This window comes from Entelurus aequoreus, linkage group LG07 (assembly GCF_033978785.1).
Source record: "Entelurus aequoreus isolate RoL-2023_Sb linkage group LG07, RoL_Eaeq_v1.1, whole genome shotgun sequence".
NCBI lineage: Eukaryota > Metazoa > Chordata > Actinopteri > Syngnathiformes > Syngnathidae > Entelurus > Entelurus aequoreus.
The window spans coordinates 20211738-20239408 of record NC_084737.1 but is presented as its reverse complement, the minus strand read 5'-3'; the positions used below and the strand labels follow the sequence as shown (position 1 = coordinate 20239408).

Here is a 27671-nt window from a genome sequence, read left to right as displayed (position 1 = left end):
CTTCATCAGTTTGGGTTAATAGACTTAGATTGGTCAGATTATGTCCAACGGTTGGTGCCAAAACCCCAAATATTTATACAGTTTACTATTTTTTTTTAATGTTATAAAAATAACACAACAATATCTTAATTCCTCTATATGTCCATGTGGTTACATGTTGTGATGTAGACTTTGTTCATAAAAACTATTATTTGCAGCCTCTCAGCAAGTATTGACATTTACAAACTAAGATGAGGTGGCCGAGTGGTTAAGGCGATGGACTGCTAATCCATTGTGTTCTACACGCGTGGGTTCGAATCCCATCCTCATCGAGCTGTTTTTCTCTTTAGTTGGCCTCAACTGACGAAAGGTTAACGCGTAGATCAGAATAACAATGTTTGACTGTGGTTACAGAGTATCACACTGTCATGTGTCACGACTTTCTAGAGCTGAGGTGACTACCTGACCTTTCTGCATGTTTCCTCAAAATCACTTCTCATCTTTAACAGAAAGAAGTTTGCTTGCTCATTTACCTACTTCTACTCAAAGGAAACCTTTTTTTGACGTTAAAACATTTGGAGAATGCAGGTATCGATCCCGCTACCTCTCACATGCAAAGCGAGCGCTCTACCATTTGAGCTAATTCCCCCTCTGTCTGTGACATAGACGTAGAAATGCTGTTTTTCAATACATCAATGCCTATGGATGTTTTCAGTCATCCAGGTCATTGTAATCTCAAGGCATTCAATCCATTGCAACTGGACTGTTTGGTTTGTCTTAGAAAATGTTTCGCTTCTCATCCAAGTAGGCTTGGCCATTTCATGCTCATAGAAACAGGTTGGTCAGATCTATTCTTGGACTCAGATTGTTCGGATTTAACCTTTGACTCCAATTGGTCAGATCTAGTCTAGTGGCTATTGCCGAAACCCCAAATTATTTTACTACAACACAAGGAGGGTGTGCCTGAGCAAAGATGATACTGTCCTAGCGTAGTGAGCAAAACATCTGTTGAGATGCAGAAGAGCATTCCCACTGTCAGTGCCAACAACAGTCATCCATTCATCCGCTTTCTACCGCTTGTCCCTTTTAGGGTCGCGTGGGGTGCTGGAAAACTATCTCAGCTGCATTTGGGTGGAATGCGGTGAACACCTTGGACAAGTCGCCAACGCATCGCAGCAACGACAGTCATCGAAGTGGAATTTCCCTTCGTTCGCATTGTGGTATTGTGTGGCAGAAGTATCGCTGTGGATCGACCACTATCAGCCCAACATAGTCAGAATCACCCTTGTTAGCATTTCTTTCAGTTGTAACAAAGGCACAAAGGAGCATCTGTGACCAGGGTGTTTCTAACTCCTATTATTTGCTGGAGGCTAAATTGCAGAGTATTTTAAGAATGGTTGAAAGAACAGTGTTGTATGTGGATAATAGGTGATTTCGCAGACCACCTCCTCTGTTCAGTCATCAATGTCAAGGTTGACCTTGACGTTTCGCCTCTCATCCAAGTTGGCTTCATCAGTTTGGGTTTATAGACTTATATTGGTCAGATTATGTCCAACGGTTGGTGCCAAAACCCCAAATATTTATGCAGTTTACTATTTTTTTTAATGTTTTAAAAATAACACAACAATATCTTAATTCCTCTATATGTCCATGTGGTTACATGTTGTGATGTAGACTTTGTTCATAAAAACTATCATTTGAAGCCTCTCAGCAAGTATTGACATGAACAAACTAAGATGAGGTGGCCGAGTGGTTAAGGCGATGGACTGCTAATCCATTGTGTTCTACACGCGTGGGTTCGAATCCCATCCTCATCGAGCTGTTTTTCTCTTTATTTGGCCTCAACTGACGAAAGGTTGTGAACGCGTAGATCAGAATAACAATGTTTAACTGTGGTTACAGAGTATAACACTGTCATGTGTCAACGACTTTCTAGAACTGAGGTGACTACCTGACCTTTCTGCATGTTTCCTTAAAATGACTTCTCATCTTTAACAGAAAAAAGTATGCTCATTAACCTACTTCTACTCAAAGGAAACCTTTTTTTGACATTAAAACTTTTGGAGAATGCAGGTATCGATCCCGCTACCGCTCACATGCAAAGCGAGCGCTCTACCATTTGAGCTAATTCCCCCTCTGTCTGTGACATAGATGTAGAAATTCTGCTTTTCAATACATCAATGCCTATGGATGTTTTCAATCATCCAGGTCATTGTAATCTCAAGGCATTCAATCCATTGCAACTGGACTGTTTGGTTTGTCTTAGAAAATGTTTCGGTTCTCATCCAAGTAGGCTTGGCCAGTTCATGCTCATAGAAACAGGTTGGTCAGATCTATTCTTAGACTCATATTGATCGGATTTAACCTTTGACTCCAATTGGTCAGATATAGTCTAGTGGCTATTGCCGAAACCCCAAATTATTTTACTCCAACACAAGGATGGTGTGCCTGAGCAAAGATGATACTGTCCTAGCGTAGTGAGCAAAACATCTGTTGAGATGCAGAAGAGCATTCCCACTGTCAGTGCCAACAATAGACATCCATTCATCCGCTTTCTACCGCTTGTCCCTTTTAGGGTCGCGTGGGGTGCTGGAACTTATCTCAGCTGCATTTGGGTGGAATGCGGTGAACACCTTGGACAAGTCGCCAAAGCATCGCAGCAGCGACAGTCATCGAAGTGGAATTTCCCTTCGTTCGCATTGTGGTATTGTGTGGCAGAAGTATCGCTGTGGATCGACCACTATCAGCCCAACATAGTCAGAATCACCCTTGTTAGCATTTCCTTCAGTTGTAACAAAGGCACAAAGGAGCATCTGTGACCAGGGTGTTTCTAACTCCTGTTATTTGCTGGAGGCTAAATTGCAGAGTATTTTAGGAATGGTTGAAAGAACAGTGTTGTATGTGGATAATAGGTGATTTCGCAGACCACCTCCTCTGTTCAGTCATCAATGTCAAGGTTGACCTTGACGTTTCGCCTCTCATCCAAGTAGGCTTTATCAGTTTGGGTTCATAGACTTAGATTGGTCAGATTATGTCCAAAGTTTGGTGCCAAAACCCCAAATATTTATACAGTTTACTATTTTTTTTAATGTTGTAAAAATAACACAACAATATCTTAATTCCTCTATATGTCCATGTGGTTACATGTTGTGATGTAGACTTTGTTCATAAAAACTATTATTTGCAGCCTCTCAGCAAGTATTGACATGAACAAACTAAGATGAGGTGGCCGAGTGGTTAAGGCGATGGACTGCTAATCCATTGTGTTCTACACGCGTGGGTTCGAATCCCATCCTCATCGAGCTGTTGTTTCTTTAGTTGGCCTCAACTGACGAAAGGTTGTGAACGCGTAGATCAGAATAACAATGTTTGACTGTGGTTACAGAGTATCACACTGTCATGTGTCACGACTTTCTAGAGCTGAGGTGACGACCTGACCTTTCTGCATGTTTCCTCAAAATCACTTCTCATCTTTAACAGAAAGAAGTTTGCTTGCTCATTTACCTACTTCTACTCAAAGGAAACCTTTTTTTGACGTTAAAACATTTGGAGAATGCAGGTATCGATCCCGCTACCTCTCACATGCAAAGCGAGTGCTCTACCATTTGAGCTAATTCCCCCTCTGTCTGTGACATAGACGTAGAAATTCTGCTTTTCAATACATCAATGCCTATGGATGTTTTCAATCATCCAGGTCATTGTAATCTCAAGGCATTCAATCCATTGCAACTGGACTGTTTGGTTTGTCTTAGAAAATGTTTCGCTTCTCATCCAAGTAGGCTTGGCCAGTTCATGCTCATAGAAACAAGTTGGTCAGATCTATTCTTAGACTCAGATTGTTCGGATTTAACCTTTGACTCCAATTGGTCAGATCTAGTCTTGTGGCTATTGCCGAAACCCCAAATTATTTTACTACAACACAAGGAGGGTGTGTCTGGGCAAAGATGGTACTGCCTTATCGTAGTGAGCAAAACATCTGTTGAGATGCAGAAGAGCAATCCCACTGTCAGTGCCAACGACAGTCATCCATTCATCCGCTTTCTACCGATTGTCCCTTTTGGGGTCACGTGGGTTGCTGGAACCTATCTCAGCTGCATTTGGGTGGAATGCGGTGAACACCTTGGACAAGTCGCCAACGCTTCGCAGCAACGACAGTCATCGAAGTGGAATTTCCCTTCGTTCGCATTGTGGTATTGTGTGGCAGAAGTATCGCTGTGGATCGACCACTATCAGCCCAACATAGTCAGAATCACCCTTGTTAGCATTTCCTTCAGTTGTAACAAAGGCACAAAGGAGCATCTGTGACCAGGGTGTTTCTAACTCCTGTTATTTGCTGGAGGCTAAATTGCAGAGTATTTTAGGAATGGTTGAAAGAACAGTGTTGTACGTGGATAATAGGTGATTTCGCAGACCACCTCCTCTGTTCAGTCATTAATGTCAAGGTTGACCTTGACGTTTCGCCTGTCATCCAAGTAGGCTTTATCAGTTTGGGTTTATAGACTTAGATTGGTCAGATTATGTCCAAAGTTTTGTGCCAAAACCCCAAATATTTATACAGTTTACTATTTTTTTTAATGTTGTAAAAATAACACAACAATATCTTAATTCCTCTATATGTCCATGTGGTTACATGTTGTGATGTAGACTTTGATCATAAAAACTATTATTTGCAGCCTCTCAGTAAGTATTGACATGAACAAAGCTAGATGAGGTGGCCGAGTGGTTAAGGCGATGGACTGCTAATCCATTGTGTTCTACACGCGTGGGTTCGAATCCCATCCTCATCGAGCTGTTGTTCTCTTTAGTTAGCCTCAACTGACGAAAGGTTGTTAACGCGTAGTTCAGAATAACAATGTTTGACTGTGGTTACAGAGTATCACACTGTCATGTGTCACGACTTTCTAGAGCTGAGGTGACGACCTGACCTTTCTGCATGTTTCCTCAAAATCACTTCTCATCTTTAACAGAAAGAAGTTTGCTTGCTCATTTACCTACTTCTACTCAAAGGAAACCTTTTTTTGACGTTAAAACATTTGGAGAATGCAGGTATCGATCCCGCTACCTCTCACATGCAAAGCGAGTGCTCTACCATTTGAGCTAATTCCCCCTCTGTATGTGACATAGACATAGAAATTCTGTTTTTCAATACATCAATGCCTATGGATGTTTTCAGTCATCCAGGTCATTGTAATCTCAAGGCATTCAATCCATTGCAACTGGACTGTTTGGTTTGTCTTAGAAAATGTTTCGCTTCTCATCCAAGTAGGCTTGATCAGTTCATGCTCATAGAAACAGGTTGGTCGGATCTATTCTAAGACTCAGATTGTTCGGATTTAACCTTTGACTCCGATTGGTCAGATCTAGTCTTGTGGCTATTGCCGAAACCCCAAATTATTTTACTCCAACACAAGGAGGGTGTGCCTGAGCAAAGATGATGCTGTCAGTTTGGGTTTATAGACTTAGATTGGTCAGATTATGTCCAACGGTTGGTGCCAAAACCCCAAATATTTATACAGTTTACTATTTTTTTTTAATGTTGTAAAAATAACACAACAATATCTTAATTCCTCTATATGTCCATGTGGTTACATGTTGTGATGTAGACTTTGTTCATAAAAACTATTATTTACAGCCTCTCAGCAAGTATTGACATGAACAAACTAAGATGAGGTGGCCGAGTGGTTAAGGCGATGGACTGCTAATCCATTGTGTTCTACACGCGTGGGTTCGAATCCCATCCTCATCGAGCTGTTTTTCTCTTTATTTGGCCGAAATTGACGAAAGGTTGTGAACGCGTAGATCAGAATAACAATGTTTAACTGTGGTTACAAAGTAAACACTGTCATGTGTCAACGACTTTCTAGAACTGAGGTGACTACCTGACCTTTCTGCATGTTTCCTTAAAATGACTTCTCATCTTTAACAGAAAAAAGTATGCTCATTAACCTACTTCTACTCAAAGGAAACCTTTTTTTGACATTAAAACTTTTGGAGAATGCAGGTATCGATCCCGCTACCGCTCACATGCAAAGCGAGCGCTCTACCATTTGAGCTAATTCCCCCTCTGTCTGTGACATAGACGTAGAAATTCTGCTTTTCAATACATCAATCCCTATGGATGTTTTCAATCATCCAGGTCATTGTAATCTCAAGGCATTCAATCCATTGCAACTGGACTGTTTGGTTTGTCTTAGAAAATGTTTCGCTTCTCATCCAAGTAGGCTTGGCCAGTTCATGCTCATAGAAACAGGTTGGTCAGATCTATTCTTGGACTCAGATTGTTCGGATTTAACCTTTGACTCCAATTGGTCAGATCTAGTCTTGTGGCTATTGCCGAAACCCCAAATTATTTTACTACAACACAAGGAGGGTGTGCCTGAGCAAAGATGATACTGTCCTAGCGTAGTGAGCAAAACATCTGTTGAGATGCAGAAGAGCATTCCCACTGTCAGTGCCAACAATAGCCATCCATTCATCCGCTTTCTACCGCTTGTCCCTTTTAGGGTCGCGTGGGGTGCTGGAACCTATCTCAGCTGCATTTGGATGGAATGCGGTGAACACCTTGGACAAGTCGCCAAAGCATCGCAGCAGCGACAGTCATCGAAGTGGAATTTCCCTTTGTTCGCATTGTGGTATTGTGTGGCAGAAATATCGCTGTGGATCGACCACTATCAGCCCAACATAGTCAGAATCACCCTTGTTAGCATTTCCTTCAGTTGTAACAAAGGCACAAAGGAGCATCTGTGACCAGGGTGTTTCTAACTCCTGTTATTTGCTGGAGGCTAAATTGCAGAGTATTTTAGGAATGGTTGAAAGAACAGTGTTGTATGTGGATAATAGTTGATTTCGCAGACCACCTCCTCTGTTCAAGTTTCAAGTTCAAGTTTATTATTCTTCGGTCAATCGTCAACAAAATAAACAAACAGTTGTACATTCTTAAATTGAAAATGAAAATGTTGCAGACCGAAAGGGTTTAGGCTGAAGTTGAACACTTATTGCGCCTAACCCTATAAACAATGTCAAGTACAAAATAAACTTCCGAAAATTATTGAATGTCCATTGTACAACATATTATAAATACACATTATACATAACATAAACACAGTTCAATTATATACACAGTAAAGGCATGTGAAATATCCTTGTAGACATGTTAAATCTTTGTACCAATTTATATACTATATACAAACAATTGTACTTCCATTATTATTTATAACCCACATTTAGTATTTGAATTAACATTGATCATAGTATTAACTACTGTGTTGATTCTAGAGTGATATATTTTTTCAAGACATTGGTCTTAAAGTGTTTTTTAAATGTGTGAATAGAACTGGAACATTTTAAGGAATAATCCAAGCTGTTCCACAGTTGAACCCCCCTGACAGAAACACATCTACTTTTTAAGCTTGTTCTTATCTTAGCTTTCTGGAAGACAGCTGAACCTCTGAGGTCATAGGGATTCTCTCTGGGTTTAAACCTCTCCTGTAGACACCCAGGCAGCATGTGGTTATGAGCTTTGTACGTCACAATAGCAGTGTTGAGGTCAACAAGATCGTGCAGTTTTAATGTTTTAAATTTAATAAACAGAGCATTGGTATGGTCATGATAATCTGCATAATTTACAATTCTAATCGCTTTCTTTTGAAGTAAGAATATAGATTTAATGTTTGTTTTGTAATTGTTACCCCAGATTTCGACACAATAATTAAGATAAGGGAGTACAAAAGAATTATATAACATGATAAGAGCCTTTTGATTTACGGAGTTTTTTATTTTATGTAACATAGCAATATTTTTTGCCATCTTTGTCTTAAGTATATTTATGTGCAGTTTCCAATTTAATTTATCATCTATATGGATTTCCAAAAATGTTGTTGAATACACCCTTTCTATCTCCATATCATCAATTCTTATATGACACGGTTTGTTATTTTTCCTATTTCCAAAAATTATATATTTTGTTTTATTTAGGTTGATTGATAGTTTATTGGCATCAAACCATTGCTTTAGTATGTGGAGTTCACTCTCTACAGTCCCTAAGAGATGGCCAAGGTCTTGCCCAGAACAGTACAGACTTGTATCATCAGCAAAGAGAATACAGTTGAGTTTTTTAAAGATTTTACAGATATCATTAATGTACAATAAAAACAATTTTGGTCCCAATACAGAACCTTGGGGTACTCCATGTGTTATAATCTTTTTATCTGAATCTACATTATTCATATGCACGTACTGTTCTCTGCCACCAAGATAACTTTTCAACCAATCATGAGCAAGACCTCTAAAACCATACCTCTGCATTTTGTTTAAAAGCAATGTATGATCGATGGTGTCAAAGGCCTTGCTCAGGTCAATAAAAAGGCCAACAACAAACTCCCTCTTATCAATTGCAGTGGTTACCTCCTCAACTAGTTCCATCACTGCCATGGAAGAGGACCTGTTTGGTCGAAAGCCGTATTGGTGTTCACTTAGCAAGTGTTGCTTGTCAATAAAACTGTCTAATCTTGACACAAATAATTTTTCAAGGATTTTTGAAAATTGTGAGAGTATAGAAATAGGCCTATAGTTGGTGAACTGATGCTTATCTCCACTTTTGAAGATGGGAATAACTTTTGCCGTTTTCATTTTCTTTGGGAAGACACCTTTTATAAAAGAAATATTACATACATAAGTGAAGGGAACAGCTATAAAATCAACAATTTCCCTGATCAGAGAAAAGTCCAAGTCACAGCAGTCTGTTGACTTCTTGTTTTCTTGAGAATTTACAATTTCTATGATTTCACTTTCATGGACGGGGGAAATAAAAAACGATTCTAAGTTGCTTTGAATGGTATGTTCATTAAATTTGACACTGTTTTCGGGTTGTACAATTTCATTTGCTAAATTAGGTCCAACATTCACAAAGAAGGTGTTAAAAGCATCCGTTATTTCCTTAGGGTCATTTAGAGTTTGATTATTTTCTATGAAATAGCTTGGATGTTCCTTATTTGTCATGTTTTTTTTAATGATACCATTCAAAACTTTCCACGTACCCTGGATGCTATTTTTATGTTGTTCTAATAGGTTACAGTAATATGTTCTTTTGCTGTGCTTTATTATTTGTGTTAACTTATTTTTATACGTTTTATATTTGTGTTCAGTTTCTTTGGTTCTGTGCTTTAAATGTCTTCTGTAAAGATAATTTTTCTTTTTGCAGGACTTCAATAGTCCCTTTGTGATCCATGGTTTGTCCTTAACAGTGCTGTCCTTAATGTAATGTTTTTTCATTGGACAGTGCTTATCATACAATGTTATGAAAATGTTGAGAAAATGTTCGTATGCTTCATCTGGGTCTGTGGAGGTGTAAACCTCCCCCCAGTCTTGAGCACATAACTCAGACTTGAATGCTGCCATAGTTTCTGGCGTTTGATGTCTAACAAATCTATATTGAACTGCTTTGTTGGTCCCTCTCTGATCAAAGAAATTGTGGAAAATACTGAATACAGGTAGATGATCACTTATGTCATTGAGTAGTAGTCCTGCTGTTATTTGATTCTCAGGTTGATTGGTGAAAATGTTATCTATCAGTGTGGCAAAGTCTACTGTTATTCTGGTAGGTTTTATGATAAGGGGAAAAAAATTATTACTGTACAATCCTGTTATAAAACCGGTTGTTTTGGTACTGTCCATGGGATTCAGAAGATTAATATTAAAATCACCGCACACAATATGGAGCTTGTTTGACTTATTAAACAAATAGTCCAATTTTTGATTAAATGTGTCTAGACATGATCCAGGTGTTCTATAAACACAACTAACATTTATTTTTTTGGATTTTTCTACTTCAATTTCTACAGTAATACATTCAAAAATTCCAGCTATAGCAGTTGATTTGCTGTCAATTTTCCAACATTTTAAATCATGATTTACAAAAAGTGCTACTCCTCCTCCCCTTTTTCCAACTCTGTTTGTGGTGAGTAATTCATAACCATCCAATCTCATATCACAACACTTGTTCTCATCGAGCCAAGTCTCTGAGACTGCAACAATACTAAATGTTTTGAACTGGCTCAGATATTCACTAATATTGTCAACATTTTTATACAAGCTTCGGCTATTAAAATGTATTACAGTAAAAGATTTGTCCATATTCACACATTTAAATTGTTCGTCTGTGTAGTACTCACAGTTTCTGGTAATGTTATTGTAAAGATTGCAGTCTGGATCTATATCACTGCCAAACTCATTTGAATTACAGTTATAATTGATGTTGTCATAAAAATCTAGTTGAATATGATTATAATTATTATACAGTTCTCTACTATGAATATTATCAGTACTTCTACATTCAGATTCGTTATTACCAATATTAGTAAAGATATTTTTTAATTCACTTTCCATTATATATTTTTTTTTTTTTCTTTGTACAAATGACACATTTGTATCCACCTCCAGTGAAACATTTACACTAAACACACACACACACACTTAATATGATTATATAGTTCAGATCTTAAACTCACTGTGACTCATAAACACACTTTGTTGATGAGACCGTTATGGAGAGTCTTTATACGCCTTGATGTAGCTGTCAGCCTCGGCTACTGTTCCGAGCCAAACGCGGATGCCGTCCGTCTGTGTGATGCGGAGCTTGGCCGGGTAAAGTAGCGAGGGTTTGAGTCCCATCTTGTACAATGACGCCATCACAGTCCGGTAAGCCCTCCGCTGATTCACTACCTCTGGAGAGTAGTCCTCGTACACTCTGAACGTGTGCCCGTGATATTGCAGCGTACCCCTCTTCCTTGCCTCCCGGATCAGCAGGTCTTTGCTCTGGAAGCGATGAAAAGAAAGCAGGATAGGTCGGGGCTTGTCCCCGTGTCTCGGCTTGGGAGCCAGGCTGCGATGAGCGCGGTCCAGCTCAGGTGGAGAGGCGAATACTTCCTCACCAAGTACTTCTTTCAGCAGCATGGAGAAAAACTTGGTGGGTTGCGGGCCTTCTATCCCTTCGGGTAAGCCAACTAGCCGGGCATTACTCCGCCTGCTCCTTCCCTCCAGGTCGGTGAGCTTAGCCTTTAGCTTCTGGTTGTCAGTCTGTAGCATGTCACAAACAGCCTCCACCTGCTCCAATCGCTGATGTATCGAATCAGCATTTTCTTCCAGAGAGGACAGTCTGTGGTTATGACTGTTGACTGTGTTTTGAAGTCCGTCCAGTTTCTCGTTCACCTCGTTAAAGGATGTTTTAAGCTCTGTTAGCAAGGTTGATCTATGGTCCGACAGTATGGCTATCAGCTCAGCCTTGCTAACGGCTGCAGCATCGACCTCTGCCTTCTCTTGTGGTTTTACAGAATTGGGAGGCATTATCGTGGTGAAGCGAGTTTTTTATGAGTCGTAGTTGTAAAAAATAAATTTACCAGCGGTTAGATGCTCGTAAAATACAGGTCGGGTGCATGTCAAAAAGGTAGAGTTTAAGCAGGAGCTGGAGGCTAACACGTCTTCACGCCATGCAAGCACACGATTATATTAGACATTGATGTTCAGTCATCAATGTCAAGGTTGACCTTGACGTTTCGCCTCTCATCCAAGTAGGCTTTATCAGTTTGGGTTCATAGACTTAGATTGGTCAGATTATGTCCAAAGTTTGGTGCCAAAACCCCAAATATTTATACAGTTTACTATTTTTTTTAATGTTGTAAAAATAACACAACAATATCTTAATTCCTCTATATGTCCATGTGGTTACATGTTGTGATGTAGACTTTGATCATAAAAACTATTATTTGCAGCCTCTCAGCAAGTATTGACATGAGCAAAGCTAGATGAGGTGGCCGAGTGGTTAAGGCGATGGACTGCTAATCCATTGTGTTCTACACGCGTGGGTTCGAATCCCATCCTCATCGAGCTGTTGTTCTCTTTAGTTGGCCTCAACTGACGAAAGGTTGTTAACGCATAGATCAGAATAACAATGTTTGACTGTGGTTACAGAGTATCACACTGTCATGTGTCATGACTTTCTAGAGCTGAGGTGACTACCTGACCTTTCTGCATGTTTCCTCAAAATCACTTCTCATCTTTAACAGAAATAAGTTTGCTTGCTCATTTACCTACTTGTACTCAAAGGAAACCTGTTTTTGTTGTTAAAACATTTGGAGAATGCAGGTATCGATCCCGCTACCTCTCACATGCAAAGCGAGCGCTCTACCATTTGAGCTAATTCCCCCTCTGTCTGTGACATAGACGTAGAAATTCTGTTTTTCAATACATCAATGCCTATGGATGTTTTCAGTCATCCAGGTCATTGTAATCTCAAGGCATTCAATCCATTGCAACTGGACTGTTTGGTTTGTCTTAGAAAATGTTTCGCTTCTCATCCAAGTAGGCTTGGCCACTTCATGCTCATAGAAACAGGTTGGTCAGATCTATTCTTGGACTCAGATTGTTCGGATTTAACCTTTGACTCCAATTGGTCACATCTAGTCTAGTGGCTATTGCCGAAACCCCAAATTATTTTACTCCAACACAAGGAGGGTGTGCCTGAGCAAAGATGATACTGTCCTAGCGTAGTGAGCAAAACATCTGTTGAGATGCAGAAGAGCATTCCAACTGTCAGTGCCAACAACAGTCATCCATTCATCCGCTTTCTACCGCTTGTCCCTTTTAGGGTCGCGTGGGATGCTGGAACCTATCTCAGCTGCATTTGGGTGGAATGCGGTGAACACCTTGGACAAGTCGCCAAAGCATCGCAGCAACGACAGTCATCGAAGTGGAATTTCCTTTCGTTCGCATTGTGGTATTGTGTGGCAGAAGTATCGCTGTGGATCGACCACTATCAGCCCAACATAGTCAGAATCACCCTTGTTAGCATTTATTTCAGTTGTAACAAAGGCACAAAGGAGCATCTGTGACCAGGGTGTTTGTAACTCCTGTTATTTGCTGGAGGCTAAATTGCAGAGTATTTTAGGAATGGTTGAAAGAACAGTGTTGTATGTGGATAATAGGTGATTTCGCAGACCACCTCCTCTGTTCAGTCATCAATGTCAAGGTTGACCTTGACGTTTCGCCTCTCATCCAAGTAGGCTTCATCAGTTTGGGTTAATAGACTTAGATTGGTCAGATTATGTCCAACGGTTGGTGCCAAAACCCCAAATATTTATACAGTTTACTATTTTTTTTTAATGTTATAAAAATAACACAACAATATCTTAATTCCTCTATATGTCCATGTGGTTACATGTTGTGATGTAGACTTTGATCATAAAAACTATTATTTGCAGCCTCTCAGCAAGTATTGACATGAGCAAAGCTAGATGAGGTGGCCGAGTGGTTAAGGCGATGGACTGCTAATCCATTGTGTTCTACACGCGTGGGTTCGAATCCCATCCTCATCGAGCTGTTGTTCTCTTTAGTTGGCCTCAACTGACGAAAGGTTGTTAACGCATAGATCAGAATAACAATGTTTGACTGTGGTTACAGAGTATCACACTGTCATGTGTCATGACTTTCTAGAGCTGAGGTCACTACCTGACCTTTCTGCATGTTTCCTCAAAATCACTTCTCATCTTTAACAGAAATAAGTTTGCTTGCTCATTTACCTACTTGTACTCAAAGGAAACCTGTTTTTGTTGTTAAAACATTTGGAGAATGCAGGTATCGATCCCGCTACCTCTCACATGCAAAGCGAGCGCTCTACCATTTGAGCTAATTCCCCCTCTGTCTGTGACATAGACGTAGAAATTCTGTTTTTCAATACATCAATGCCTATGGATGTTTTCAGTCATCCAGGTCATTGTAATCTCAAGGCATTCAATCCATTGCAACTGGACTGTTTGGTTTGTCTTAGAAAATGTTTCGCTTCTCATCCAAGTAGGCTTGGCCACTTCATGCTCATAGAAACAGGTTGGTCAGATCTATTCTTGGACTCAGATTGTTCGGATTTAACCTTTGACTCCAATTGGTCACATCTAGTCTAGTGGCTATTGCCGAAACCCCAAATTATTTTACTCCAACACAAGGAGGGTGTGCCTGAGCAAAGATGATACTGTCCTAGCGTAGTGAGCAAAACATCTGTTGAGATGCAGAAGAGCATTCCAACTGTCAGTGCCAACAACAGTCATCCATTCATCCGCTTTCTACCGCTTGTCCCTTTTAGGGTCGCGTGGGGTGCTGGAAAACTACCTCAGCTGCATTTGGGTGGAATGCGGTGAACACCTTGGACAAGTCGCCAACGCATCACAGCAACGACAGTCATCGAAGTGGAATTTCCCTTCGTTCGCATTGTGGTATTGTGTGGCAGAAGTATCGCTGTGGATCGACCACTATCAGCCCAACATAGTCAGAATCACCCTTGTTAGCATTTCTTTCAGTTGTAACAAAGGCACAAAGGAGCATCTGTGACCAGGGTGTTTCTAACTCCTATTATTTGCTGGAGGCTAAATTGCAGAGTATTTTAGGAATGGTTGAAAGAACAGTGTTGTATGTGGATAATAGGTGATTTCGCAGACCACCTCCTCTGTTCAGTCATCAATGTCAAGGTTGACCTTGACGTTTCGCCTCTCATCCAAGTAGGCTTTATCAGTTTGGGTTCATAGACTTAGATTGGTCAGATTATGTCCAAAGTTTGGTGCCAAAACCCCAAATATTTATACAGTTTACTATTTTTTTTAATGTTGTAAAAATAACACAACAATATCTTAATTCCTCTATATGTCCATGTGGTTACATGTTGTGATGTAGACTTTGATCATAAAAACTATTATTTGCAGCCTCTCAGCAAGTATTGACATGAGCAAAGCTAGATGAGGTGGCCGAGTGGTTAAGGCGATGGACTGCTAATCCATTGTGTTCTACACGCGTGGGTTCGAATCCCATCCTCATCGAGCTGTTGTTCTCTTTAGTTGGCCTCAACTGACGAAAGGTTGTTAACGCGTAGATCAGAATAACAATGTTTGACTGTGGTTACAGAGTATCACACTGTCATGTGTCACGACTTTCTAGAGCTGAGGTGACTACCTGACCTTTCTGCATGTTTCCTCAAAATCACTTCTCATCTTTAACAGAAAGAAGTTTGCTTGCTCATTTACCTACTTCTACTCAAAGGAAACCTTTTTTTGACGTTAAAACATTTGGAGAATGCAGGTATCGATCCCGCTACCTCTCACATGCAAAGCGAGCGCTCTACCATTTGAGCTAATTCCCCCTCTGTCTGTCACATAGATGTAGAAATTCTGTTTTTCAATACATCAATGCCTATGGATGTTTTCAGTCATCCAGGTCATTGTAATCTCAAGGCATTCAATCCATTGCAACTGGACTGTTTGGTTTGTCTTAGAAAATGTTTCGCTTCTCATCCAAGTAGGCTTGGCCAGTTCATGCTCATAGAAACAGGTTGGTCAGATCTATTCTTAGACTCAGATTGTTCGGATTTAACCTTTGACTCCAATTGGTCAGATCTAGTCTTGTGGCTATTGCCGAAACCCCAAATTATTTTACTACAAAACTAGGAGGGTGTGCCTGAGCAAAGATGATACTGTCCTAGCGTAGTGAGCAAAACATCTGTTGAGATGCAGAAGAGCATTCCCACTGTCAGTGCCAACAACAGTCATCCATTCATCCGCTTTCTACCGCTTGTCCCTTTAAGGGTCGCGTGGGGTGCTGAAACCTATCTCAGCTGCATTTGGGTGGAATGCGGTGAACACCTTGGACAAGTCGCCAACGCATCGCAGCAACGACAGTCATCGAAGTGGAATTTCCCTTTGTTCGCATTGTGGTATTGTGTGGCAGAAGTATCGCTGTGGATCGACCACTATCAGCCCAACATAGTCAGAATCACCTTTGTTAGCATTTCTTTCAGTTGTAACAAAGGCACAAAGGAGCTTCTGTGACCAGGGTGTTTCTAACTCCTGTTATTTGCTGGAGGCTAAATTGCAGAGTATTTTAGGAATGGTTGAAAGAACAGTGTTGTATGTGGATAATAGTTGATTTCGCAGACCACCTCCTCTGTTCAGTCATCAATGTCAAGGTTGACCTTGACGTTTCGCCTCTCATCCAAGTAGGCTTTATCAGTTTGGGTTCATAGACTTAGATTGGTCAGATTATGTCCAAAGTTTGGTGCCAAAACCCCAAATATTTATACAGTTTACTATTTTTTTTAATGTTGTAAAAATAACACAACAATATCTTAATTCCTCTATATGTCCATGTGGTTACATGTTGTGATGTAGACTTTGATCATAAAAACTATTATTTGCAGCCTCTCAGCAAGTATTGACATGAGCAAAGCTAGATGAGGTGGCCGAGTGGTTAAGGCGATGGACTGCTAATCCATTGTGTTCTACACACGTGGGTTCGAATCCCATCCTCATCGAGCTGTTGTTCTCTTTAGTTGGCCTCAACTGACGAAAGGTTGTTAACGCGTAGATCAGAATAACAATGTTTGACTGTGGTTACAGAGTATCACACTGTCATGTGTCACGACTTTCTAGAGCTGAGGTGACTACCTGACCTTTCTGCATGTTTCCTCAAAATCACTTCTCATCTTTAACAGAAAGAAGTTTGCTTGCTCATTTACCTACTTCTACTCAAAGGAAACCTTTTTTTGACGTTAAAACATTTGGAGAATGCAGGTATCGATCCCGCTACCTCTCACATGCAAAGCGAACGCTCTACCATTTGAGCTAATTCCCCCTATGTCTGTGACATAGACGTAGAAATTCTGTTTTTCAATACATCAATGCCTATGGATGTTTTCAGTCATCCAGGTCATTGTAATCTCAAGGCATTCAATCCATTGCAACTGGACTGTTTGGTTTGTCTTAGAAAATGTTTCGCTTCTCATCCAAGTAGGCTTGGCCAGTTCATGCTCATAGAAACAGGTTGGTCAGATCTATTCTTAGACTCAGATTGTTCGGATTTAACCTTTGACTCCAATTGGTCAGATCTAGTCTTGTGGCTATTGCTGAAACCCCAAATTATTTTACTCCAACACAAGGAGGGTGTGCCTGAGCAAAGATGATACTGTCCTAGCGTAGTGAGCAAAACATCTGTTGAGATGCAGAAGAGCATTCCAACTGTCAGTGCCAACAACAGTCATCCATTCATCCGCTTTCTACCGCTTGTCCCTTTTAGGGTCGCGTGGGGTGCTGGAAAACTATCTCAGCTGCATTTGGGTGGAATGCGGTGAACACCTTGGACAAGTCGCCAACGCATCGCAGCAACGACAGTCATCGAAGTGGAATTTCCCTTCGTTCGCATTGTGGTATTGTGTGGCAGAAGTATCGCTGTGGATCGACCACTATCAGCCCAACATAGTCAGAATCACCCTTGTTAGCATTTCTTTCAGTTGTAACAAAGGCACAAAGGAGCATCTGTGACCAGGGTGTTTCTAACTCCTATTATTTGCTGGAGGCTAAATTGCAGAGTATTTTAGGAATGGTTGAAAGAACAGTGTTGTATGTGGATAATAGGTGATTTCGCAGACCACCTCCTCTGTTCAGTCATCAATGTCAAGGTTGACCTTGACGTTTCGCCTCTCATCCAAGTAGGCTTCATCAGTTTGGGTTTATAGACTTAGATTGGTCAGATTATGTCCAACGGTTGGTGCCAAAACCCCAAATATTTATACAGTTTACTATTTTTTTTTAATGTTTTAAAAATAACACAACAATATCTTAATTCCTCTATATGTCCATGTGGTTACATGTTGTGATGTAGACTTTGTTCATAAAAACTATTATTTGCAGCCTCTCAGCAAGTATTGACATGAACAAAGCTAGATGAGGTGGCCGAGTGGTTAAGGCGATGGACTGCTAATCCATTGTGTTCTACACGCGTGGGTTCGAATCCCATCCTCATCGAGCTGTTGTTCTCTTTAGTTGGCCTCAACTGACGAAAGGTTGTGAACGCGTAGATCAGAATAACAATGTTTGACTGTGGTTACAGAGTATCACACTGTCATGTGTCAACGACTTTCTAGAACTGAGGTGACTACCTGACCTTTCTGCATGTTTCCTTAAAATTACTTCTCATCTTTAACAGAAAAAAGTATGCTCATTAACCTACTTCTACTCAAAGGAAACCTTTTTTTGACATTAAAACTTTTGGAGAATGCAGGTATCGATCCCGCTACCGCTCACATGCAAAGCGAGCGCTCTACCATTTGAGATAATTCCCCCTCTGTCTGTGACATAGACGTAGAAATTCTGCTTTTCAATACATCAATGCCTATGGATGTTTTCAGTCATCCAGGTCATTGTAATCTCAAGGCATTCAATCCATTGCAACTGGACTGTTTGGTTTGTCTTAGAAAATGTTTCGGTTCTCATCCAAGTAGGCTTGGCCAGTTCATGCTCATAGAAGCAGGTTGGTCAGATCTATTCTTAGACTCAGATTGTTCGGATTTAACCTTTGACTCCAATTGGTCAGATCTAGTCTAGTGGCTATTGCCGAAACCCCAAATTATTTTACTCCAACACAAGGAGGGTTTGCCTGAGCAAAGATGATACTGTCCTAGCGTAGTGAGCAAAACATCTGTTGAGATGCAGAAGAGCATTCCCACTGTCAGTGCCAACAACAGTCATCCATTCATCCGCTTTCTACCGCTTGTCCCTTTTAGGGTCGCGTGGGGTGCTGGAAAACTATCTCAGCTGCATTTGGGTGGAATGCGGTGAACACCTTGGACAAGTCGCCAACGCATCGCAGCAACGACAGTCATCGAAGTGGAATTTCCCTTCGTTCGCATTGTGGTATTGTGTGGCAGAAGTATCGCTGTGGATCGACCACTATCAGCCCAACATAGTCAGAATCACCCTTGTTAGCATTTCTTTCAGTTGTAAAAAAGGCACAAAGGAGCATCTGTGACCAGGGTGTTTCTAACTCCTATTATTTGCTGGAGGCTAAATTGCAGAGTATTTTAGGAATGGTTAAAAGAACAGTGTTGTATGTGGTTAATAGGTGATTTCGCAGACCACCTCCTCTGTTCAGTCCTCAATGTCAAGGTTGACCTTGACGTTTCGCCTCTCATCCAAGTAGGCTTCATCAGTTTGGGTTTATAGACTTAGATTGGTCAGATTATGTCCAACGGTTGGTGCCAAAACCCCAAATATTTATACAGTTTACTATTTTTTTTTAATGTTTTAAAAATAACACAACAATATCTTAATTGCTCTATATGTCCATGTGGTTACATGTTGTGATGTAGACTTTGTTCATAAAAACTATTATTTGCAGCCTCTCAGCAAGTATTGCCATGAACAAACTAAGATGAGGTGGCCGAGTGGTTAAGGCGATGGACTGCTAATCCATTGTGTTCTACACGCATGGGTTCGAATCCCATCCTCATCGAACTGTTGTTCTCTTTAGTTGGCCTCAACTGATGAAAGGTTGTGAACGCGTAGATCAGAATAACAATGTTTAACTGTGGTTACAGAGTATCACACTGTCATGTGTCAACGACTTTCTAGAACTGAGGTGACTACCTGACCTTTCTGCATGTTTCCTTAAAATGACTTCTCATCTTTAACAGAAAAAAGTATGCTCATTAACCTACTTCTACTCAAAGGAAACCTTTTTTTGACATTAAAACTTTTGGAGAATGCAGGTATCGATCCCGCTACCGCTCACATGCAAAGCGAGCGCTCTACCATTTGAGCTAATTCCCCCTCTGTCTGTGACATAGACGTAGAAATTCTGCTTTTCAATACATCAATGCCTATGGATGTTTTCAGTCATCCAGGTCATTGTAATCTCAAGGCATTCAATCCATTGCAACTGGACTGTATGGTTTGTCTTAGAAAATGTTTCGGTTCTCATCCAAGTAGGCTTGGCCAGTTCATGCTCATAGAAACAGGTTGGTCAGATCTATTCTTAGACTCAGATTGTTCGGATTTAACCTTTGACTCCAATTGGTCAGATCTAGTCAAGTGGCTATTGACGAAACCCCAAATTATTTTACTCCAACACAAGGAGGGTGTGCCTGAGCAAAGATGATACTGTCCTAGCGTAGTGAGCAAAACATCTGTTGAGATGCAGAAGAGCATTCCCACTGTCAGTGCCAACAATAGCCATCCATTCATCCGCTTTCTACCGCTTGTCCCTTTTAGGGTCGCGTGGGGTGCTGGAACCTATCTCAGCTGCATTTGGGTGGAATGCGGTGAACACCTTGGACAAGTCGCCAAAGCATCGCAGCAACGACAGTCATCGAAGTGGAATTTCCCTTCGTTCGCATTGTGGTATTGTGTGGCAGAAGTATCGCTGTGGATCAACCACTATCAGCCCAACATAGTCAGAATCACCCTTGTTAGCATTTCCTTCAGTTGTAACAAAGGCACAAAGGAGCATCTGTGACCAGGGTGTTTCTAACTCCTGTTATTTGCTGGAGGCTAAATTGCAGAGTATTTTAGGAATGGTTGAAAGAACAGTGTTGTGTGTGGATAATAGGTGATTTCGCAGACCACCTCCTCTGTTCAGTCATTAATGTCAAGGTTGACCTTGACGTTTCGCCTCTCATCCAAGTAGGCTTTATCAGTTTGGGTTCATAGACTTAGAATGGTCAGATTATGTCCAAAGTTTGGTGCCAAAACCCCAAATATTTATACAGTTTACTATTTTTTTTAATGTTGTAAAAATAACACATACAATATCTTAATTCCTCTATATGTCCATGTGGTTACATGTTGTGATGTAGACTTTGATCATAAAAACTATTATTTGCAGCCTCTCAGCAAGTATTGACATGAACAAACTAAGATGAGGTGGCCGAGTGGTTAAGGCGATGGACTGCTAATCCATTGTGTTCTACACGCGTGGGTTCGAATCCCATCCTCATCGAGCTGTTGTTCTCTTTAGTTGGCCTCAACTGACGAAAGGTTGTTAACGCGTAGATCAGAATAACAATGTTTGACTGTGGTTACAGAGTATCACACTGTCATGTGTCACGACTTTCTAGAGCTGAGGTGACTACCTGACCTTTCTGCATGTTTCCTCAAAATCACTTCTCATCTTTAACAGAAAGAAGTTTGCTTGCTCATTTACCTACTTCTACTCAAAGGAAACCTGTCTTTGTCGTTAAAACATTTGGAGAATGCAGGTATCGATCCCGCTACCTCTCACATGCAAAGCGAGCGCTCTACCATTTGAGCTAATTCCCCCTCTGTCTGTGACATAGACGTAGAAATGCTGTTTTTCAATACATCAATGCCTATGGATGTTTTCAGTCATCCAGGTCATTGTAATCTCAAGGCATTCAATCCATTGCAACTGGACTGTTTGGTTTGTCTTAGAAAATGTTTCGCTTCTCATCCAAGTAGGCTTGGCCAGTTCATGCTCATAGAAACAGGTTGGTCAGATCTATTCTTGGACTCAGATTGTTCGGATTTAACCTTTGACTCCAATTGGTCAGATCTAGTCTAGTGGCTATTGCCGAAACCCCAAATTATTTTACTCCAACACAAGGAGGGTGTGCCTGAGCAAAGATGATACTGTCCTAGCGTAGTGAGCAAAACATCTGTTGAGATGCAGAAGAGCATTCCCACTGTCAGTGCCAACAATAGCCATCCATTCATCCGCTTTCTACCGCTTGTCCCTTTTAGGGTCGCGTGGGGTGCTGGAAAACTATCTCAGCTGCATTTGGGTGGAATGCGGTGAACACCTTGGACAAGTCGCCAACGCATCGCAGCAACGACAGTCATCGAAGTGGAATTTCCCTTCGTTCGCATTGTGGTATTGTGTGGCAGAAATATCGCTGTGGATCGACCACTATCAGCCCAACATAGTCAGAATCACCCTTGTTAGCATTTCTTTCAGTTGTAACAAAGGCACAAAGGAGCATCTGTGACCAGGGTGTTTCTAACTCCTGTTATTTGCTGGAGGCTAAATTGCAGAGTATTTTAAGAATGGTTGAAAGAACAGTGTTGTATGTGGATAATAGGTGATTTCGCAGACCACCTCCTCTGTTCAGTCATCAATGTCAAGGTTGACCTTGACGTTTCGCCTCTCATCCAAGTTGGCTTCATCAGTTTGGGTTTATAGACTTATATTGGTCAGATTATGTCCAACGGTTGGTGCCAAAACCCCAAATATTTATGCAGTTTACTATTTTTTTTAATGTTTTAAAAATAACACAACAATATCTTAATTCCTCTATATGTCCATGTGGTTACATGTTGTGATGTAGACTTTGTTCATAAAAACTATCATTTGAAGCCTCTCAGCAAGTATTGACATGAACAAACTAAGATGAGGTGGCCGAGTGGTTAAGGCGATGGACTGCTAATCCATTGTGTTCTACACGCGTGGGTTCGAATCCCATCCTCATCGAGCTGTTTTTCTCTTTATTTGGCCTCAACTGACGAAAGGTTGTGAACGCGTAGATCAGAATAACAATGTTTAACTGTGGTTACAGAGTATAACACTGTCATGTGTCAACGACTTTCTAGAACTGAGGTGACTACCTGACCTTTCTGCATGTTTCCTTAAAATGACTTCTCATCTTTAACAGAAAAAAGTATGCTCATTAACCTACTTCTACTCAAAGGAAACCTTTTTTTGACATTAAAACTTTTGGAGAATGCAGGTATCGATCCCGCTACCGCTCACATGCAAAGCGAGCGCTCTACCATTTGAGCTAATTCCCCCTCTGTCTGTGACATAGATGTAGAAATTCTGCTTTTCAATACATCAATGCCTATGGATGTTTTCAATCATCCAGGTCATTGTAATCTCAAGGCATTCAATCCATTGCAACTGGACTGTTTGGTTTGTCTTAGAAAATGTTTCGGTTCTCATCCAAGTAGGCTTGGCCAGTTCATGCTCATAGAAACAGGTTGGTCAGATCTATTCTTAGACTCATATTGTTCGGATTTAACCTTTGACTCCAATTGGTCAGATATAGTCTAGTGGCTATTGCCGAAACCCCAAATTATTTTACTCCAACACAAGGATGGTGTGCCTGAGCAAAGATGATACTGTCCTAGCGTAGTGAGCAAAACATCTGTTGAGATGCAGAAGAGCATTCCCACTGTCAGTGCCAACAATAGACATCCATTCATCCGCTTTCTACCGCTTGTCCCTTTTAGGGTCGCGTGGGGTGCTGGAACCTATCTCAGCTGCATTTGGGTGGAATGCGGTGAACACCTTGGACAAGTCGCCAAAGCATCGCAGCAGCGACAGTCATCGAAGTGGAATTTCCCTTCGTTCGCATTGTGGTATTGTGTGGCAGAAGTATCGCTGTGGATCGACCACTATCAGCCCAACATAGTCAGAATCACCCTTGTTAGCATTTCCTTCAGTTGTAACAAAGGCACAAAGGAGCATCTGTGACCAGGGTGTTTCTAACTCCTGTTATTTGCTGGAGGCTAAATTGCAGAGTATTTTAGGAATGGTTGAAAGAACAGTGTTGTATGTGGATAATAGGTGATTTCGCAGACCACCTCCTCTGTTCAGTCATCAATGTCAAGGTTGACCTTGACGTTTCGCCTCTCATCCAAGTAGGCTTTATCAGTTTGGGTTCATAGACTTAGATTGTTCAGATTATGTCCAAAGTTTGGTGCCAAAACCCCAAATATTTATACAGTTTACTATTTTTTTTAATGTTGTAAAAATAACACAACAATATCTTAATTCCTCTATATGTCCATGTGGTTACATGTTGTGATGTACACTTTGTTCATAAAAACTATTATTTGCAGCCTCTCAGCAAGTATTGACATGAACAAACTAAGATGAGGTGGCCGAGTGGTTAAGGCGATGGACTGCTAATCCATTGTGTTCTACACGCGTGGGTTCGAATCCCATCCTCATCGAGCTGTTGTTTCTTTAGTTGGCCTCAACTGACGAAAGGTTGTGAACGCGTAGATCAGAATAACAATGTTTGACTGTGGTTACAGAGTATCACACTGTCATGTGTCACGACTTTCTAGAGCTGAGGTGACTACCTGACCTTTCTGCATGTTTCCTCAAAATCACTTCTCATCTTTAACAGAAAGAAGTTTGCTTGCTCATTTACCTACTTCTACTCAAAGGAAACCTTTTTTTGACGTTAAAACATTTGGAGAATGCAGGTATCGATCCCGCTACCTCTCACATGCAAAGCGAGCGCTCTACCATTTGAGCTAATTCCCCCTCTGTCTGTGACATAGACGTAGAAATGCTGTTTTTCAATACATCAATGCCTATGGATGTTTTCAGTCATCCAGGTCATTGTAATCTCAAGGCATTCAATCCATTGCAACTGGACTGTTTGGTTTGTCTTAGAAAATGTTTCGCTTCTCATCCAAGTAGGCTTGGCCATTTCATGCTCATAGAAACAGGTTGGTCAGATCTATTCTTGGACTCAGATTGTTCGGATTTAACCTTTGACTCCAATTGGTCAGATCTAGTCTAGTGGCTATTGCCGAAACCCCAAATTATTTTACTCCAACACAAGGAGGGTGTGCCTGAGCAAAGATGATACTGTCCTAGCGTAGTGAGCAAAACATCTGTTGAGATGCAGAAGAGCATTCCCACTGCCAGTGCCAACAATAGCCATCCATTCATCCGCTTTCTACCGCTTGTCCCTTTTAGGGTCGCGTGGGATGCTGGAACCTATCTCAGCTGCATTTGGGTGGAATGCGGTGAACACCTTGGACAAGTCGCCAAAGCATCGCAGCAACGACAGTCATCGAAGTGGAATTTCCTTTCGTTCGCATTGTGGTATTGTGTGGCAGAAGTATCGCTGTGGATCGACCACTATCAGCCCAACATAGTCAGAATCACCCTTGTTAGCATTTATTTCAGTTGTAACAAAGGCACAAAGGAGCATCTGTGACCAGGGTGTTTGTAACTCCTGTTATTTGCTGGAGGCTAAATTGCAGAGTATTTTAGGAATGGTTGAAAGAACAGTGTTGTATGTGGATTATAGGTGATTTCGCAGACCACCTCCTCTGTTCAGTCATCAATGTCAAGGTTGACCTTGACGTTTCGCCTCTCATCCAAGTAGGCTTCATCAGTTTGGGTTAATAGACTTAGATTGGTCAGATTATGTCCAACGGTTGGTGCCAAAACCCCAAATATTTATACAGTTTACTATTTTTTTTTAATGTTATAAAAATAACACAACAATATCTTAATTCCTCTATATGTCCATGTGGTTACATGTTGTGATGTAGACTTTGTTCATAAAAACTATTATTTGCAGCCTCTCAGCAAGTATTGACATGAACAAACTAAGATGAGGTGGCCGAGTGGTTAAGGCGATGGACTGCTAATCCATTGTGTTCTACACGCGTGGGTTCGAATCCCATCCTCATCGAGCTGTTTTTCTCTTTAGTTGGCCTCAACTGACGAAAGGTTAACGCGTAGATCAGAATAACAATGTTTGACTGTGGTTACAGAGTATCACACTGTCATGTGTCACGACTTTCTAGAGCTGAGGTGACTACCTGACCTTTCTGCATGTTTCCTCAAAATCACTTCTCATCTTTAACAGAAAGAAGTTTGCTTGCTCATTTACCTACTTCTACTCAAAGGAAACCTTTTTTTGACGTTAAAACATTTGGAGAATGCAGGTATCGATCCCGCTACCTCTCACATGCAAAGCGAGCGCTCTACCATTTGAGCTAATTCCCCCTCTGTCTGTGACATAGACGTAGAAATGCTGTTTTTCAATACATCAATGCCTATGGATGTTTTCAGTCATCCAGGTCATTGTAATCTCAAGGCATTCAATCCATTGCAACTGGACTGTTTGGTTTGTCTTAGAAAATGTTTCGCTTCTCATCCAAGTAGGCTTGGCCATTTCATGCTCATAGAAACAGGTTGGTCAGATCTATTCTTGGACTCAGATTGTTCGGATTTAACCTTTGACTCCAATTGGTCAGATCTAGTCTAGTGGCTATTGCCGAAACCCCAAATTATTTTACTCCAACACAAGGAGGGTGTGCCTGAGCAAAGATGATACTGTCCTAGCGTAGTGAGCAAAACATCTGTTGAGATGCAGAAGAGCATTCCCACTGTCAGTGCCAACAACAGTCATCCATTCATCCGCTTTCTACCGCTTGTCCCTTTTAGGGTCGCGTGGGGTGCTGGAAAACTATCTCAGCTGCATTTGGGTGGAATGCGGTGAACACCTTGGACAAGTCGCCAACGCATCGCAGCAACGACAGTCATCGAAGTGGAATTTCCCTTCGTTCGCATTGTGGTATTGTGTGGCAGAAGTATCGCTGTGGATCGACCACTATCAGCCCAACATAGTCAGAATCACCCTTGTTAGCATTTCTTTCAGTTGTAACAAAGGCACAAAGGAGCATCTGTGACCAGGGTGTTTCTAACTCCTGTTATTTGCTGGAGGCTAAATTGCAGAGTATTTTAAGAATGGTTGAAAGAACAGTGTTGTATGTGGATAATAGGTGATTTCGCAGACCACCTCCTCTGTTCAGTCATCAATGTCAAGGTTGACCTTGACGTTTCGCCTCTCATCCAAGTTGGCTTCATCAGTTTGGGTTTATAGACTTATATTGGTCAGATTATGTCCAACGGTTGGTGCCAAAACCCCAAATATTTATGCAGTTTACTATTTTTTTTAATGTTTTAAAAATAACACAACAATATCTTAATTCCTCTATATGTCCATGTGGTTACATGTTGTGATGTAGACTTTGTTCATAAAAACTATCATTTGAAGCCTCTCAGCAAGTATTGACATGAACAAACTAAGATGAGGTGGCCGAGTGGTTAAGGCGATGGACTGCTAATCCATTGTGTTCTACACGCGTGGGTTCGAATCCCATCCTCATCGAGCTGTTTTTCTCTTTATTTGGCCTCAACTGACGAAAGGTTGTGAACGCGTAGATCAGAATAACAATGTTTAACTGTGGTTACAGAGTATAACACTGTCATGTGTCAACGACTTTCTAGAACTGAGGTGACTACCTGACCTTTCTGCATGTTTCCTTAAAATGACTTCTCATCTTTAACAGAAAAAAGTATGCTCATTAACCTACTTCTACTCAAAGGAAACCTTTTTTTGACATTAAAACTTTTGGAGAATGCAGGTATCGATCCCGCTACCGCTCACATGCAAAGCGAGCGCTCTACCATTTGAGCTAATTCCCCCTCTGTCTGTGACATAGATGTAGAAATTCTGCTTTTCAATACATCAATGCCTATGGATGTTTTCAATCATCCAGGTCATTGTAATCTCAAGGCATTCAATCCATTGCAACTGGACTGTTTGGTTTGTCTTAGAAAATGTTTCGGTTCTCATCCAAGTAGGCTTGGCCAGTTCATGCTCATAGAAACAGGTTGGTCAGATCTATTCTTAGACTCATATTGTTCGGATTTAACCTTTGACTCCAATTGGTCAGATATAGTCTAGTGGCTATTGCCGAAACCCCAAATTATTTTACTCCAACACAAGGATGGTGTGCCTGAGCAAAGATGATACTGTCCTAGCGTAGTGAGCAAAACATCTGTTGAGATGCAGAAGAGCATTCCCACTGTCAGTGCCAACAATAGACATCCATTCATCCGCTTTCTACCGCTTGTCCCTTTTAGGGTCGCGTGGGGTGCTGGAACCTATCTCAGCTGCATTTGGGTGGAATGCGGTGAACACCTTGGACAAGTCGCCAAAGCATCGCAGCAGCGACAGTCATCGAAGTGGAATTTCCCTTCGTTCGCATTGTGGTATTGTGTGGCAGAAGTATCGCTGTGGATCGACCACTATCAGCCCAACATAGTCAGAA

The 27671-nt window shown here is 41.1% G+C and overlaps 16 non-coding genes across 16 annotated transcripts; all 16 read left to right on the top strand.

Moving 5' to 3' along the window:
• The first annotated feature begins 229 nt into the window (after positions 1–229).
• On the top strand, positions 230–311 carry trnas-gcu (transfer RNA serine (anticodon GCU)). Its single transcript has one exon. It is a non-coding gene; the product is annotated as a tRNA-Ser (tRNA).
• A 1403-nt stretch (positions 312–1714) lies between these two features.
• trnas-gcu (transfer RNA serine (anticodon GCU)) lies at positions 1715–1796 on the top strand. Its single transcript has one exon. It is a non-coding gene; the product is annotated as a tRNA-Ser (tRNA).
• Positions 1797–3198: 1402 nt separating this feature from the next.
• trnas-gcu (transfer RNA serine (anticodon GCU)) lies at positions 3199–3280 on the top strand. The gene has a single exon. It is a non-coding gene; the product is annotated as a tRNA-Ser (tRNA).
• A 1404-nt stretch (positions 3281–4684) lies between these two features.
• trnas-gcu (transfer RNA serine (anticodon GCU)) lies at positions 4685–4766 on the top strand. Its single transcript has one exon. It is a non-coding gene; the product is annotated as a tRNA-Ser (tRNA).
• Positions 4767–5643: 877 nt separating this feature from the next.
• On the top strand, positions 5644–5725 carry trnas-gcu (transfer RNA serine (anticodon GCU)). Its single transcript has one exon. It is a non-coding gene; the product is annotated as a tRNA-Ser (tRNA).
• A 6051-nt stretch (positions 5726–11776) lies between these two features.
• On the top strand, positions 11777–11858 carry trnas-gcu (transfer RNA serine (anticodon GCU)). The gene has a single exon. It is a non-coding gene; the product is annotated as a tRNA-Ser (tRNA).
• Positions 11859–13264: 1406 nt separating this feature from the next.
• trnas-gcu (transfer RNA serine (anticodon GCU)) lies at positions 13265–13346 on the top strand. Its single transcript has one exon. It is a non-coding gene; the product is annotated as a tRNA-Ser (tRNA).
• A 1406-nt stretch (positions 13347–14752) lies between these two features.
• trnas-gcu (transfer RNA serine (anticodon GCU)) lies at positions 14753–14834 on the top strand. The gene has a single exon. It is a non-coding gene; the product is annotated as a tRNA-Ser (tRNA).
• A 1405-nt stretch (positions 14835–16239) lies between these two features.
• On the top strand, positions 16240–16321 carry trnas-gcu (transfer RNA serine (anticodon GCU)). The gene has a single exon. It is a non-coding gene; the product is annotated as a tRNA-Ser (tRNA).
• A 1407-nt stretch (positions 16322–17728) lies between these two features.
• On the top strand, positions 17729–17810 carry trnas-gcu (transfer RNA serine (anticodon GCU)). The gene has a single exon. It is a non-coding gene; the product is annotated as a tRNA-Ser (tRNA).
• A 1404-nt stretch (positions 17811–19214) lies between these two features.
• trnas-gcu (transfer RNA serine (anticodon GCU)) lies at positions 19215–19296 on the top strand. Its single transcript has one exon. It is a non-coding gene; the product is annotated as a tRNA-Ser (tRNA).
• A 1403-nt stretch (positions 19297–20699) lies between these two features.
• On the top strand, positions 20700–20781 carry trnas-gcu (transfer RNA serine (anticodon GCU)). Its single transcript has one exon. It is a non-coding gene; the product is annotated as a tRNA-Ser (tRNA).
• A 1406-nt stretch (positions 20782–22187) lies between these two features.
• On the top strand, positions 22188–22269 carry trnas-gcu (transfer RNA serine (anticodon GCU)). The gene has a single exon. It is a non-coding gene; the product is annotated as a tRNA-Ser (tRNA).
• A 1402-nt stretch (positions 22270–23671) lies between these two features.
• Positions 23672–23753, top strand: trnas-gcu (transfer RNA serine (anticodon GCU)). The gene has a single exon. It is a non-coding gene; the product is annotated as a tRNA-Ser (tRNA).
• A 1405-nt stretch (positions 23754–25158) lies between these two features.
• On the top strand, positions 25159–25240 carry trnas-gcu (transfer RNA serine (anticodon GCU)). Its single transcript has one exon. It is a non-coding gene; the product is annotated as a tRNA-Ser (tRNA).
• A 1403-nt stretch (positions 25241–26643) lies between these two features.
• On the top strand, positions 26644–26725 carry trnas-gcu (transfer RNA serine (anticodon GCU)). The gene has a single exon. It is a non-coding gene; the product is annotated as a tRNA-Ser (tRNA).
• The last annotated feature ends 946 nt before the right edge of the window (positions 26726–27671 follow it).